Source organism: Artemia sp. Qi Xiang Cuo, chromosome 21, assembly GCF_049724085.1.
Source record: "Artemia sp. Qi Xiang Cuo chromosome 21, ASM4972408v1, whole genome shotgun sequence".
Taxonomy (NCBI): domain Eukaryota; kingdom Metazoa; phylum Arthropoda; class Branchiopoda; order Anostraca; family Artemiidae; genus Artemia; species Artemia sp. Qi Xiang Cuo.
The window spans coordinates 5,055,504-5,071,752 of NC_142814.1; the positions used below are offsets into that span (position 1 = coordinate 5,055,504).

General features: G+C 40.0%; 1 protein-coding gene across 4 annotated transcripts in view; it reads left to right on the plus strand.

The window, feature by feature from the left end:
* The window catches only part of LOC148939179 (beta-1,4-mannosylglycolipid beta-1,3-N-acetylglucosaminyltransferase brn-like), a 36,535-nt gene that overhangs the window by 15,709 nt on the left and 4,577 nt on the right, over window positions 1-16,249 (plus strand). The window lies entirely within an intron of this gene.

A 16,249-nucleotide genomic window follows, 5' to 3' on the forward strand; every position in this document is an offset into this window, starting at 1 on the left:
ACCAAGGAGACAAGACTTATATTTTACATTAGGCATAGTTAGCCTAGGCTATTATAGGTTAGCCCTTTGAATTTGATTTAGCCTATTCCTATGCATATGTTTTTTTTTAATATATCATTGTATCTTTGCGCTTCAACGGCTGTAGTGAGCCGGTTCTGTGTGAACATTTTTGCGATTTTCCCGCATCCGCTATTCGTGAGTCGTTTTGCGTTAAACAAAAACCGTACCAGTGGGAACCACACGTAATTATTAAAATTATGTAAATGAAGACTTACACAACCATATACTTGTCACAAATTTAGGAAAACTGAGGAACTCATTTTTAGCGAAAAAGACCTCCATATGCCGTCATGCAGTTTTAGCACTTAGCTGGCGTCAGGTATGAGGTTATGGAACGTGTGTGAAAAATCACAGAAAATGAATGAGAAAGTATGTCATCATTGAGCTGTAACTGTAATTTTGATTATTGCAGTGAAAGAGTATTAAGTGTATTAAGCTGAAATTATCAAATAATGTTTAGGAGGGTGTTGAACTAAATCAAAATACTTTCTGTGCATCCAAATTGTCAAAATTACGTATATGCAATGTTTATGGAATTGCTAAGGATATTGAGTTGAAACTTTTAGAGAATGTTAAACTAAATCAAAAGACACTACTTGCATCTCGCTTGTCAAAAGGGCGCATCTGCGATATCTATTGAATTGATAAGGGTATTAAGTTGAAACTGTAAGGAAATATTAACTAAATCAAAAGACACTATGCACATCCAGGTTGTGAAAGGGTGTATAAATACAATGTTATGAACAGCTACTTTGAAATTTTTAGATAATGTCGAAGGGGATGTTATACTACGTCAAAGCACATAGTATGTGTATCCCAGGGTGCCAATAGGGCGTATGTCTAATATCTCAGGAACAGATCAGGGTTGAACCAAAACAATTAAATAAAAATTCTGTTAAATAAAATTAGAATCTTAAATTGCTGAGCTTTCGAGGAATTTCCACATATTATTATATATTAAACATCAATTTTATTTTCATATTTTTTTTTTAATCGTCTTGATTGTATTTTATTTTCCATTTTTCGTCCATGTTTTGAAAAATTAAATGACGCTGTTTAAAATACATATAGTTTTCAATAAAACTCCAATTACACAAAAGCTTTTAGAAGATTTATTGAATGGGGGGAAGGTAGCCAAACTCCTGTTTGAAATAATTTCTGTTTGTTTTAAGTTTGACTTTGAGTATTCATTTTAATTTCTACTTGTTTTAGGATTTATCAATATCAGTATATGTCATCTTAATGTTTGATATGATTCTGTAATTTGTGTTCGTTTCATCTAATTCATCTATTCATTGATAGTAATTTCTGGCCGTTTTAAGCTTGAGTTTTTATAGAACTTTATTTTAGTTCGTCTCAAGTTTTAATATAGATTTTTACTTTTCTTTGAAGAATTTCCTTTTTGGAAAGCTTTTTTAATTAATTATAGAAAGACCAACGTCCTTCAAACAGGGCGATACCAGCCTCAGACTAGTAATCCCTGACCTGGCCAATGAAAATGATGAACGTGGGCAGGGGTCTATGAACAGCTAAACTGGTCAAGCGAGAAACAGTCAAGTTAAATTTTTAAAGAAAAAAATCATTATTAAAGAAAATTCCCTAAAGGATTACTAATAATGTTTTACACATGCCCGAGGAATTGAAGGCTCCTTTACTTGGTTTGAAGCCTGCAGTACCATTCCAGTTGGGTAAGGGGCTTTCAAAAGGGCCGAAGGCCGTAGCTGTCAGTGGAAGTAAGCTATAAGAGGCGGCATATTGTGATCCCTCTGGCCGTCTATATATGTAAAATCCAACATTTGCAGTCCTCCCACTGAATTTCCGTTCAAGCTTCAAATATGAAAACTTATGAGAAATAACTCTGAAACCACGAAAATAGATATGACTGTAAAATTCCAAACTAAAAATAAACACACAAAAAAAAACAATTCATTTTCAATGGCTGAAGACCCTTTTTCTTCGATGGCTGAAGGCCCGAGCAATCAGTGGGAGGTAGCAATAAACTGGTGAGGCCAGCCCTTTTGCTAGTAATTTATAGGTTTCAACTGCGTATATGTGTGTTGTTGTTTTTTTTAGTTGTTTTGTTTCCCTTTGAGCCTAAATAAACTGCCTACAAAAGTATCACTATTCACATCCTCTTCTTACTTACTTTACTTACTTACTTAAAGCTCTTGCTCGGCAGCGTCGCCAGCGTAGAGGGAACCAGTCGTCAGCGCCGTCAGTCTTCTCCAGACTGGTCGGTTCAGGGCGAGGGTTGTCACTTCAGCTGGGTTAATGTTTCTGGAGGCGAGCCGATCACGGATGAAGCCCACCCATCTGGTGCGTGGTCTTCCCCTAGGACGCCTCCCGCCGTTTGCAGCTGGGTCGAAATCGAAGATGAGCGAAGCGGGTGTTTGGGCCGGCAGACGGAGAAGATGACCATATCAACGCAGCGAGCGAGATTCAAGCTGCTCAGACAGAGGTGGGAGTTGTAAGGACCTGAGGATTTCTAAATTTCAGACCCTGTCGGGCCATTGGGAGCGTTTGATTTTTCGGAAGTGTTTCGTCTGGATGGCGTCTACCTTTAGCGTTTGTGTCTGAGTCAGCGACCAAGTCTCAGAAGAATACAGCATAACGCTGGCAACCGAAGCAGAATATAATTCGTGCTTTTGTGAGACGGCTGATCTGGGGTTTATGGAAGACTGTTTTTAGAAGGCGACCGAAGACAGAGTTTGCTTTTGCCGCTCTTGCTGATATTTCGGCATCTAGGCTTCCGTTTGAGCAGACAATTGAACCAAGGTAGGTAAACTGCTTGACTACCTCTACAGTCTGGCCACAAATTTCCACAGATGACAGGGGGTTGGACGGCGTTTTCTCAATGGGCATTATCTTGGTCTTCGACCAATTTATTTTCAGACCGAATTTCTCAGCGGCAGAGGCCAGTGTTTCCAGTGTAGTTTTGAGGTCACTAATGTTTTCGCATATTAGCGCCACGTCATCGGCAAAGTCGACGTCTGAAAGAACTCTTCCAGCAAAGCCTATGCCAAACGGCTGCACCTGCAGTGTTTTATTCAGGATGTGGTCTATTACATAGTTAAAGAGCTCAGGTGCAGCGGCACATCCTTGCCGGACACCATTTTTAATTTTGAAACATCCAGAAGGCCGTCCATTTACGATCACCGCACTTTCAGTGTTATTATACAGCTCTTTGAGAAGACGGACGATTTTCGTGGGTACGCCAGCAGACTGGAGGATTAGCCATAGTGACTGCCTATCAACAGTGTCGAAGGCAGATCGAAAATCGACAAAGGCAATGTACGCCTTCCTCTTATATTCAAGAGTTTTCTCTACTAGCTGTCTAGTCGTATGGATTTGCTCGGTGGTGGACCTGCCTAGCATGAAGCCAGCTTGCTGGGGGCGACGCAGGGCATGGAGATATCTTGTTGCCCGTTTGAGAAGCAGCATAGCGAAGAGCTGTCCAGGAACTGAGAGTAAAGTTATGCCACGATAATTGCTACATTCTGGTTTGCTCCCCTTCCTCTTGTAGATTGGTACAAGTAGGCCCTTCTTCCCGTCTGAGGGGATTTTTTCAGAGTGCCACACAAGGTTAAACAGCATTTGTAGCCAGAGGATCATGGCTGGACCCCCATTTTTAAGGAATTCCGATGTTAGGCCACATATTCCTGGCGCTTTGTTATTGTTTAGCTTGCGGGTGGCAGCTTTTAGCTCCTCCGCTGTAAATTCAGGACCATCAGGAGCAGGTATGGTATTAGCCGCAGCAGCTGCTAGCTCATGGTCCGTCTGGTATGGTGGATCTGAGTTGAGCAGTTTCTCAAAGTGGTCCTCCCACTGGCGGAGGCATTGTGATTGGTCGTAGATATTCTCACCGCTAGCGCTTCGAAGGTATGGCGTAGTTTGAGTGTGCTGACCTGACAGCTCACGAAGAATCTTGCAGGTGGCTCCACTGTCCTTTTTCTTGGCGGCCTCTTGCAGTTCGGATGCCTTGCTGTCAATAAAAGCCTTGCGGTCTTTATGCAACATGGAATTGCTCTCTTTGTTTAGCAGTCTGTATGTAGCCATGTCCCCGCCAAGACCTGCTTCTCGCCTGAGATCTATGATGGCAAGGGAGTGATTACTGATCCAGTCCTTTTTCTTCCGTTGCCTCATTCCAACAACGTCAGTTGCTGCCGCAAGAGTGTTCTCATTGAAGGACTTCCATGCAACTTCACTATCATCGCATTGGCCAAGGACCTCAAATCTGTTGGATATCTCCACTTGGTACCGCTCAGCCAGAGTGGGGTCCTGTTGGATGCGACCGGCATCAATTTTCTGAGAAGACTGGCTGTTCTTCATAGCTTTGAGTTGGAGCTTAATTTTGGCCGCTACCAGCCGGTGGTCGGTGTTCCCAAGCTCAGCGCCACGGTAGGTGCGGCAATTCTGGACAGACGACAGCCATCGTCGACGTACGATGATGTAGTCAAGCATCTTCTTTGTTGATCCATCATTGCTATACCAGGTGTACTTGGCTATATTTGGTCTCTGGAACCATGTGTTCGCAATCGTTAGATTATGGGCCACACAACAATTCAGCAGCCTCTCTCCATTATTATTTAGGCTATCCACTGTAACAGGTCCAACAGCGAGATCCCACAGGCCTGATTCGGTTGAAATACTTGCATTCAAGTCTCCTAGGAGGAGGAGGTAGTCATGAGGAGGTACAGAAGATAGTTCAGAACTAAGCAGGCTATTGAAATCGTCTTTGTCTTATTCATCAGTGGCGTTTGTGGGGGCATAGCAAGTAGTGAAAGTTATTTTTCCATTCTTCCCAATGAGTATTGCGGTCAGGAGTCTAAGCGATACAGGTGCTAGGTAAAGGAGGGCCCAACTTGCAGCATTGTTCAGTACTAGGCCAACGTCTCCTCTTCTTTGGCTACCGCCAGACCACAATAATATGCGTCCTTCACCTATGTCCTCTTCACCATGTCCAGGGAGGTGTGTTTCGGTGACTCCAGCTATTGTGACTTTATATTTTTTTAGTTCTTTTGCTAAAAGAAGCTTCGAACCGGGTTGGTTCAGCGTCAGGACGTTCCAGGTGGCCACATTGGTGCCACCTTGGTCAACGATGTTCAGAGGGGATTTTCCTTGGGCGGTCCGAGGTCGATACGGGGTTTGAGATGATATATCCGAGGCTGAATTTCTGGTTCCATTCGTAGCAATAGGAGTTTCAGGAGGAGGGCTGCCAACCCAACCGTCCCTAGATGCATTTGGTTCTCTGGTGGCTAGCCAGGTATCCAGAGGCACGTGGAGGTCGTTCTTCATGCGCCAATTTGCATGGGAACTTGCATGGGAACTTTCGTTCTTGGCCTTTATTATTTCCTCCTTGCCAAATTATAATTTATTTTTGTAATTGCTCTAAAAAAGTGGAAAAAATAATAAAAATGGAGGAACAAGGAGAAAAAAATATAAATAATCTAGGAAAATTGCTAATATGGTGGCAAAAAAAGACTAATGGAAAAAGAATATCAAAGCAAAAAACATTGACTTAGTAGTTAGTATCATTAGACTGTGGCCTTAAATTAGATAAGAGCGTATTTGTACAACAAACGTCATGGCCTCTCAAGCGAAATAATAATATCCCTATTTCGGTATTTGGCAGTTTCCTTTTGCGTTAAAGTTCTAATGACATTATACATGAAATCTTACCCTGAGTTCCCACTGATGCGAGTTCACGCTAAAACGGCGGTTTTTGCGTGATCCATCATATTTTCTCCTTGTTTGCTGCAAGTTTTTGCGTCACAACGGTTTAATGGCTGCATTGAAGTATTTCTACTGAGCTGTTTAAAATCGCATCTGTTATTCTGAATTGAAAGCTTTGTAGAAACAAATATTCCAAGTAACTGAGAAACTAAAGTTTATAAAAGTTTTCCCTTAATATTTGACAAGCAACATGAGGATTTTGTCCTTTCGGTAATTCAGTACAAAATTTTAATTGGCGAGTCCTGGGGGATTTTTACAAGGAAATGAACCAAGGAGATAAGACTTATATTTTACATTAGGCATAGTTAGCCTAGGCTATTATAGGTTAGCCCTTTGAATTTGATTTAGCCTATTCCTATGCATATGTTTTTTTAAATATATCATTGTATCTTTGCGCTTCAACGGCTGTAGTGAGCCGGTTCTGTGTGAACATTTTTGCGATTTTCCCGCATCCGCTATTCGTGAGTCGTTTTGCGTTAAACAAAAACCGTACCAGTGGGAACCACACGTAATTCTTAAAATTATGTAAATGAAGACTTACACAACCATATACTTGTCACAAATTTAGGAAAACTGAGGAACTCATTTTTAGCGAAAAAGACCTCCATATGCCGTCATGCAGTTTTAGCACTTAGCTGGCGTCAGGTATGAAGTTATGGAACGTGTGTGAAAAATCACAGAAAATGAATGAGAAGGTATGTCATCATTGAGCTCTAACTGTAATTTTGATTATTGCAGTGAAAGAGTATTAAGTGTATTAAGCTGAAATTATCAAATAATGTTTAGGAGGGTGTTGAACTAAATCAAAATACTTTCTGTGCATCCAAATTGTCAAGATTACGTATATGCAATGTTTATGGAATTGCTAAGGATATTGAGTTGAAACTTTTAGAGAATGTTAAACTAAATCAAAAGACACTACTTGCATCTCGCTTGTCAAAAGGGCGCATCTGCGATATCTATTGAATTGATAAGGGTATTAAGTTGAAACTGTAAGGAAATATTAACTAAATCAAAAGACACTATGCACATCCAGGTTGTGAAAGGGTGTATAAATACTATGTTATGAACAGCTAATTTGAAATTTTTAGATAATGTCGAAGGGGATGTTATACTACGTCAAAGCACATAGTATGTGTATCCCAGGGTGTCAATAGGGCGTAAGTCTAATATCTCAGGAACAGATCAGGGTTGAACCAAAACAATTAAATAAAAATTCTGTTAAATAAAATTAGAATCTTAAATTGCTGAGCTTTCGAGGAATTTCCACATATTATTATATATTAAACATCAATTTTATTTTCATATTTTTTTTTTAATCGTCTTGATTGTATTTTATTTTCCATTTTTCGTCCATGTTTTGAAAAATTAAATGACGCTGTTTAAAATACATATAGTTTTCAATAAAACTCCAATTACACAAAAGCTTTTAGAAGATTTATTGAATGGGGGGAAGGTAGCCAAACTCCTGTTTGAAATAATTTCTGTTTGTTTTAAGTTTGACTTTGAGTATTCATTTTAATTTCTACTTGTTTTAGGATTTATCAATATCAGTATATGTCATCTTAATGTTTGATATGATTCTGTAATTTGTGTTCGTTTCATCTAATTCATCTATTCATTGATAGTAATTTCTGGCCGTTTTAAGCTTGAGTTTTTATAGAACTTTATTTTAGTTCGTCTCAAGTTTTAATATAGATTTTTACTTTTCTTTGAAGAATTTCCTTTTTGGAAAGCTTTTTTAATTAATTATAGAAAGACCAACGTCCTTCAAACAGGGCGATACCAGCCTCAGACTAGTAATCCCTGACCTGGCCAATGAAAATGATGAACGTGGGCAGGGGTCTATGAACAGCTAAACTGGTCAAGCGAGAAACAGTCAAGTTAAATTTTTAAAGAAAAAAATCATTATTAAAGAAAATTCCCTAAAGGATTACTAATAATGTTTTACACATGCCCGAGGAATCGAAGGCTCCTTTACTTGGTTTGAAGCCTGCAGTACCATTCCAGTTGGGTAAGGGGCTTTCAAAAGGGCCGAAGGCCGTAGCTGTCAGTGGAAGTAAGCTATAAGAGGCGGCATATTGTGATCCCTCTGGCCGTCTATATATGTAAAATCCAACATTTGCAGTCCTCCCACTGAATTTCCGTTCAAGCTTCAAATATGAAAACTTATGAGAAATAACTCTGAAACCACGAAAATAGATATGACTGTAAAATTCCAAACTAAAAATAAACACACACAAAAAAAAACAATTCATTTTCAATGGCTGAAGACCCTTTTTCTTCGATGGCTGAAGGCCCGAGCAATCAGTGGGAGGTAGCAATAAACTGGTGAGGCCAGCCCTTTTGCTAGTAATCTATAGGTTTCAACTGCGTATATGTGTGTTGTTGTTTTTTTTAGTTGTTTTGTTTCCCTTTGAGCCTAAATAAACTGCCTACAAAAGTATCACTATTCACATCCTCTTCTTACTTACTTTACTTACTTACTTAAAGCTCTTGCTCGGCAGCGTCGCCAGCATAGAGGGAACCAGTTGTCAGCACCGTCAGTCTTCTCCAGAGTGGTTGGTTCAGAGCGAGGGTTGTCGCTTCAGCCGGGTTGATGTTTCTGGAGGTGAGCCGATCACGGATGACGTCCGCCCATCTGGTGCGGGGTCTTTCCCTAGGACGCCTCCAGCCGTTTGCAGCTGGGTAGAAATCGAAGATGAGCTGGGCGGGTGTTTGGGCAGGCAGAAGGAGCAGATGACCATACCAACGCAGCGAGCGAGACTCAAGCTGCTCGGACAGGGATGGGAGTTTGAAGGACCTGAGGATTTCTAAATTTCGTACCCTGTCGGGCCATCTGGAGCGTTTGATTTTTCGGAGGTGTTTCGTCTGGATGGCATCTACCTTCAGCGTCTGTGTCTGAGTCAGCGACCAAGTCTCAGCAGAATAGAGCATAACGCTGGCAACCGAAGCAGAATATAATTCGTGCTTTTGTGAGACGGCTGATCTGGGGTTTATGGAAGACTGTTTTTAGAAGGTGACCGAAGACAGAGTTTGCTTTTGCCGCTCTTGCTGATATTTCGGCATCTAGGCTTCCGTTTGAGCAGACAATTGAACCAAGGTAGGTAAACTGCTTGACTACCTCTACAGTCTGGCCACAAATTTCCACAGATGACAGGGGGTTGGACGGCGTTTTCTCAATGGGCATTATCTTGGTCTTCGACCAATTTATTTTCAGACCGAATTTCTCAGCGGCAGAGGCCAGTGTTTCCAGTGTAGTTTTGAGGTCACTAATGTTTTCGCATATTAGCGCCACGTCATCGGCAAAGTCGACGTCTGAAAGAACTCTTCCAGCAAAGCCTATGCCAAACGGCTGCACCTGCTGTGTTTTATTCAGGATGTGGTCTATTACACAGTTAAAGAGCTCAGGTGCAGCGGCACATCCTTGCCGGACACCATTTTTAATTTTGAAACATCCAGAAGGCCGTCCATTTACGATCACCGCACTTTCAGTGTTATTATACAGCTCTTTGAGGAGACGGACGATTTTCGTGGGTACGCCAGCAGACTGGAGGATTAGCCATAGTGACTGCCTATCAACAGTGTCGAAGGCAGATCGAAAATCGACAAAGGCAATGTACGCCTTCCTCTTATATTCAAGAGTTTTCTCTACTAGCTGTCTAGTCGTATGGATTTGCTCGGTGGTGGACCTGCCTAGCATGAAGCCAGCTTGCTGGGGGCGACGCAGGGCATGGAGATATCTTGTTGCCCGTTTGAGAAGCAGCATAGCGAAGAGCTTTCCAGGAACTGAGAGTAAAGTTATGCCACGATAATTGATACATTCTGCTTTGCTCCCCTTCCTCTTGTAGATTGGCACAAGTAGGCCCTTCTTCCAGTCTGAGGGGATTTTTTCAGAGTGCCACACAAGGTTAAACAGCATTTGTAGCCAGAGGATCATGGCTGGACCCCCATTTTTAAGGAATTCCGATTTTAGGCCACATATTCCTGGCGCTTTGTTATTCTTTAGCTTGCGGGTGGCAGCTTTTATCTCCTCCGTTGTAAATTCAGGACCATCAGGAGCAGGTATGGTATTAGCCGCAGCAGCTGCTAGCTCATGGTCCGTCTGGTCTGGTGGATCTGAGTTGAGCAGTTTCTCAAAGTGGTCCTCCCACTGGCGGAGGCATTGTGATTGGTCGTAGATATTCTCACCGCTAGCGCTTCGAAGGTATGGCGTAGTTTGAGTGTGCTGACCTGACAGCTCACGAAGAATCTTGCAGGTGGCTCCACTGTCCTTTTTCTTGGCGGCCTCTTGCAGTTCGGATGCCTTGCTGTCAATAAAAGCCTTGCGGTCTTTATGCAACATGGAATTGCGCTCTTTGTTTAGTAGTCTGTATGTAGCCATGTCCCCGCCAAGACGTGCTTCTCGCCTGAGCTCTATGATGGCAAGGGAGTGATTACTGATCCAGTCCTTTTTCTTCTGTTGCCTCATTCCAACAACGTCAGTTGCTGCCGCAAGAGTGTTCTCTTTGAAGGACTTCCATGCAACTTCACTATCATTGCATTGGCCGAGGACCTCAAATCTGTTGGATATCTCCACATGGTACCGCTCAGCCAGAGCGGGTCCTGTTGGATGCGACCGGCATCAATTTTCCGAGAAGACTGGCTGTTCTTCATAGCTTTGAGGCGGAGCTTAATTTTGGCTGCTACCAGCCGGTGGTCGGTGTTCCCGAGCTCGGCGCCACGGTAGGTGCGGCAATTCTGGACAGACGACAGCCATCGTCGACGTACGATGATGTAGTCGAGCATCTTCTTTGTTGATCCATCATTGCTATACCAGGTGTACTTGGCTATATTTGGTCTCTGGAACCATGTGTTCGCAATCGTTAGATTGTGGGCCGGACAACAATTCAGCAGCCTCTCTCCATTATCGTTTAGGCAATCCACTGTAACAGGTCCAACAGCGAGATCCCACAGGCCTGATTCGTTTGAAACACTTGCATTCAAGTCTCCTAGGAGGTGGAGGTAGTCATGGGGAGGTACAGAAGATAGTTCAGAACTAAGCAGGTTATAGAAATCGTCTTTGTCTTCTTCATCAGCGTCGTTTGTGGGGGCATAGCCCGTAATGACAGTTATTTTGCCGTGCTTCCCATCCAGTCTTGCGGACAGGAGTCTAGGCGATACTGGTTTGAATGACAGGAGGGCCCTACGTGCAGCACTGTTCAGTACTAGGCCAACGTCTCCTCTTCTTTGGCTACCGCCAGACCACAGCAATGTGCGTCCTTCACCTATGTCCTCTTCACCATGTCCAGGGAGGTATGTTTCGGTGACTCCAGCTATTGTGACGTTATATTTTTTTAGTTCTTGTGCTAAAAGAAGCTTCGAACCGGGGTGGTTCAGCGTCAGGACGTTCCAGGTGGCCACATTGGTGCCACCTTGGTCAACGATGTTCAGAGGGGATTTTTCTTGGGCGGTCCGAGGTTGATACGGGGTTTGAGGTGATATATCCGAGGCTGAATTTCTGGTTCCATTCGTAGCAATAGGAGTTTCAGGAGGAGGGCTGCCAACCCAACCGTCCCTAGATGCATTTGGTTCTCTGGTGGCTAGCCAGGTATCCAGAGGCACGTGGAGGTCGTTCTTCATGCGCCAATTTGCATGGGAACTTGCATGGGAACTTTCGTTCTTGGCCTTTATTATTTCCTCCTTGCCAAATTATAATTTATTTTTGTAATTGCTCTAAAAAAGTGGAAAAAATAATAAAAATGGAGGAACAAGGAGAAAAAAATATAAATAATCTAGGAAAATTGCTAATATGGTGGCAAAAAAAGACTAATGGAAAAAGAATATCAAAGCAAAAAACATTGACTTAGTAATTAGTATCATTAGACTGTGGCCTTAAATTAGATAAGAGCGTATTTGTACAACAAACGTCATGGCTTCTCAAGCGAAATAATAATATCCCTATTTCGGTATTTGGCAGTTTCCTTTTGCGTTAAAGTTCTAATGACATTATACATGAAATCTTACCCTGAGTTCCCACTGATGCGAGTTCACGCTAAAACGGCGGTTTTTGCGAGATCCATCATATTTTCTCCTTTTTTGCGGCAAGTTTTTGCGTCACAACGGTTTAATGGCTGCATTGAAGTATTTCTACTGAGCTGTTTAAAATCGCATCTGTTATTCTGAATTGAAAGCTTTGTAGAAACAAATATTCCAAGTAACTGAGAAACTAAAGTTTATAAAAAGTTTTCCCTTAATATTTGACTTGACTTGACTTGACTTGACTTTTATTTTCAACTAATAATACATCATACTTAACTGGCACTTACAACACATTTTTTGAATAACATTATCAACAAACGTAGAGATGGTAAGAACGTATGACGTTTTATTAAGCCACTATTGTGACTTGAGCAGCGTCACACAATCTTTTATCATAATCCAAAACTCATTCCCTCTTTCTACTCTTTTCATACCATTCAATACAAATTAACTCAATTTAACATTTTTTTTAACATTTTCATTTACAACTTAATTACAATTTAACATTAAAAAAAAAAAAAAAAAAAAAAAAAAAAAAAAAAAAAATTAATTCACACCCAACAAAAACTTTTTTAATCTAATTTTAAACTGAAACTGGTTTTCTTGACTTCCTAATACTCTCCGGGAAACAATTCCAAAAATTAACTGCATAGTTTCTAATTGCAAAACTAGATCGACTCGTACTCCTTACTTCTGAGACCAAGCTTCAACAACCTCTAGTCCTATGATGATGATAGTCAGAATTAAACTTAAAAAAATCTCTAAAATATTCTGGAGATAATCTATTAAGCACCTGGTAAGTAAACACTCCCGCCTGATGGTCCCTGATCTGATGAATATTTAAAATTCTAAAACTAATAAAAGATTCCCGCGTATGCTCATACTGAACAAACTCACCCAGTACTCGAAGTGCCTTATTCTGAAGAATCTGCAGTCTTTTAATATTTGAAGTAAAATTAGATGCATAAATACAGCAACCATAAACAATAAAAGGATGAAAAACAGTATGATATATATTTCTTAAAACACTTAAGGGTAACACGTGTTTCAAACGCCGCATCACTCCAAGACCTCGTGCAAGTTTAGAAGAAATCATATTTATGTGCTTCTTCCAACTCAAATTATTATCAACATAAAATCCTAAATATTTATTTTCAAAAACCTGTGAAAGCGACAAATTATCAAATACTACGGAAGCACTATTTACAATTTTTCCTACCCTACTAAAAATCATATAATTTGTCTTAGAAGTATTAACAGCAAGGTAACTCAAGGAGGTAAACACCAAAAGGTTTTCCAGCGTTCGGTTTGCTTTATCTACAAGTTCTTCCAGTGACTGTGCAGAAATCGTCAAAGCAGTATCATCTGCAAATGCTGTAACAGTTGCTTCAGGCATGTAGAAACTCAGAGTATCTATGTATACGAGAAAGAGTAATGGACCAAGGACTGAGCCCTGAGGAACTCCACATTTTACAGGATAGACTCCACTAGCGATGTCATCTATCATTACTTTAGTTGACCTTCCATACAAGTATGATTTAAACCAATCCAAGCAAACATCTTTTATCCCCAGACTAGATAGGCGACACAGCAGCAACTCAAAATCCACAGTGTCAAAGGCTTTTTTGAAGTAAACAAACATCGTTAAAGGAATAAGACCTTTTTCTAGAGTTCCATTGATTACATCCAGAAGATGATGAACAGCATGGCTAGTAGAATGTTTACTGCGGAATCCAAATTGGCTGTCACACAATATTCCTAGTTTATCCAAATAATCATAAAGTCTCCTGTGAATTATCTTTTCATAGATTTTAGAAAAAGTAGGCAATAACGATATCGGTCGCCAATTCGATAGTTCTTGTTTCTTCTCCCCTTTATACAATGGTATTACCTTTGCTAGTTTAAGACCACTAGTGAATTCGTCGGTCTGGAGTGATAGATTTATTAAGTCAGTTAGACAAGGTAATATATAAACTAGGATAGCATTTACAGCCCTAAGATTAAGTCCATCTATTCCGGCAGAATTGGACTTCAGTCCTTTCACTGTGCTCTCGATCTCCTTTGCTGTGCACTTCTCGAACGAAAAACTGTGCCCTTCGCCTCGATTATCAATAAAGGACTTTAACAGATGTCTTCTAGACTTTTTAGCTACGTCTTCCTTAATACTCGCGCCTATGTTCGTGAAATATTTTCCGAATTCATCAGCCATTTCCTGTTTATCAGTGATTTCACTTCCATTCACCATCAGACTCTTTACTCCATCATTATCATTAGTCTTCCCTTTTAAAACCTCATTTATTAGTCGCCAGGCTCCTTTTGCATCACCACTTTTACCATCAAAAGCAGAAGCATAATATGCTTTTTTCTCACTGCAACGCTTATGGTTAACTTTGTTTCTGACTCGCTTAAATTCTTCAAGTAAACTCGCATTTTCCGGGCTCTGTAAATGTTTTTCAAAAAGCTGGTTTCGCATTTCCATCATTTCAAGCAATTCTGTGGTCACCCATGGCTTTCTTGGCTCATTTTTCTTTTTCCTCATTTTCCTCAGAGGACAAGACGCCTCATATACCGGCAAGAGAATATTCATAAACCTGTCAAATGCTGTAGTTGCATTCTGCTCTTCACTAACTTCATCCCATGCTATAGTACTAACTTGCTCTTTCAGCTTTCTCAAGTTATTATTTCTCATATCTCTATAAACTCTCTTACTTAGGTTTTTAGTCGAAGTTTTGATACTATTTATCATACAAACAATCGGGAGGTGGTCAGAAGCAGGTTGAAGGAGAACATCACAGAATGCTTGCCTCAATAGATTTGAAGAAACAAATATGTTATCAATTAATGTTGCCGACTGAGCAGTGATACGGGAAGGAATCAGATTCACTGGGTACTAATCATGAGATAATGCAAGATTTAAAAATTCTAAATTAACACTATTTAAATTCAATAAATCAAAATTAAAATCACCCAGAATAACACACTCTGATCGATTAGACTGGGCCCTGCTTAGAAACATATCAAACTCCTGAAAAAATTCCTCCGGATGAGCACCAGGGGGTCTATAAACCAGGCAAACAATTAACTTTTTACCATTATTTATTTCAATCTCAATAGAAAAAATTTCTATCTTACCTTCATTCCATAAATAAAGGTCCTCCCTTTCCTCAAAATTCAATCCCTCTCTCACCAAAAATGCAAGTCCTCCGTGCCCCATTGAATGCCGCGACTTCGATATCAGTTGGTAACCTGGAAAAGCGTAGGAAGAGAGAAGACTATACAAACTCAAGAATGATTCACAAATTCCCAAAACATCAATCACACTATCAACATTACTTAAAAACTGAACAATTTCTTCAAAAGCCGACGTTATGTGGCAATTCCATTGAGCAACACACAAACTATACAACTCTTTTTTAATTTGACCAAACTCTTCAAAACCAACGTAGCGGCTAGTACGTAGCGGCTTGTGGAATTCAACAAATCGATCATGAAAATGGGGACATATCTTATGTTATAAAAAATCATCAACTAAGAAAGAATTTTTTTCAAGCAACTCTAACTGAGGTATTGGGAGTAAACTAACCATAATAAGAAATTAAAATAAAAAGCCACGATCTTGTTTTCTTCATTAGGGATAAAAACCATACATAAACTGGAAATAAAGGAAATAGGAATAACTGAATAATAATAATAATATATAAACACATATAAATACTCAAAATTTAAAAAAAAAAAAAAACACATATAAAGACTCATAAATTGAATAGGAATAATTGAATAATAATAAGAATAGATAAACACATATAAAGACTCAAAATTTAAATACAAAAAAAAAACATATATAAAGACTCAAAATTTAAATACAAAAAAAAAAAAAAAAAAAAAAAAAAAAAAAAAAAAACACTCAAACACGATCGAATATGTCATTCAGAGACCAAAGTCTACGAGCAGAAGTTGCATTTTTTAGATGGACATAGATCCGACCTTAGTTTGACCACACAAACTTATTGCCGTATTTTTCCCTTGCAGCATTCAACAATTCTCTTTTTTTCTTTGTTAGGTTCTCAGCCACAAAAATCTTCGTGTTCACAAGGTTTTTTTTGCAAGCAAAAACTTTCACAGCTGTGTGCGCGGTCTTTAAACTTCACTAAAACAGGAGCAATTTTATCAGGGCGGCTATCAACAGAGTTCAACCGAAACCTATGCACAGATATAACATCACTATCAGCAAGACCTGAGAACGCCATCTTATTGCGTATAATATTCATTGTTGCATCTTTTACTTCAACGCCGGGGGATTGCTTGACACCGTTGAACAGTAGTGTATCCAGTCTCAACTCTTGGTCAGCATCATCGATCTTGGCTTCAACTCTAGCAACTCGATTTTCAAGTAATTCCAGTTGATTTTGACATATTTTCAGGTCTTTTTCAATCC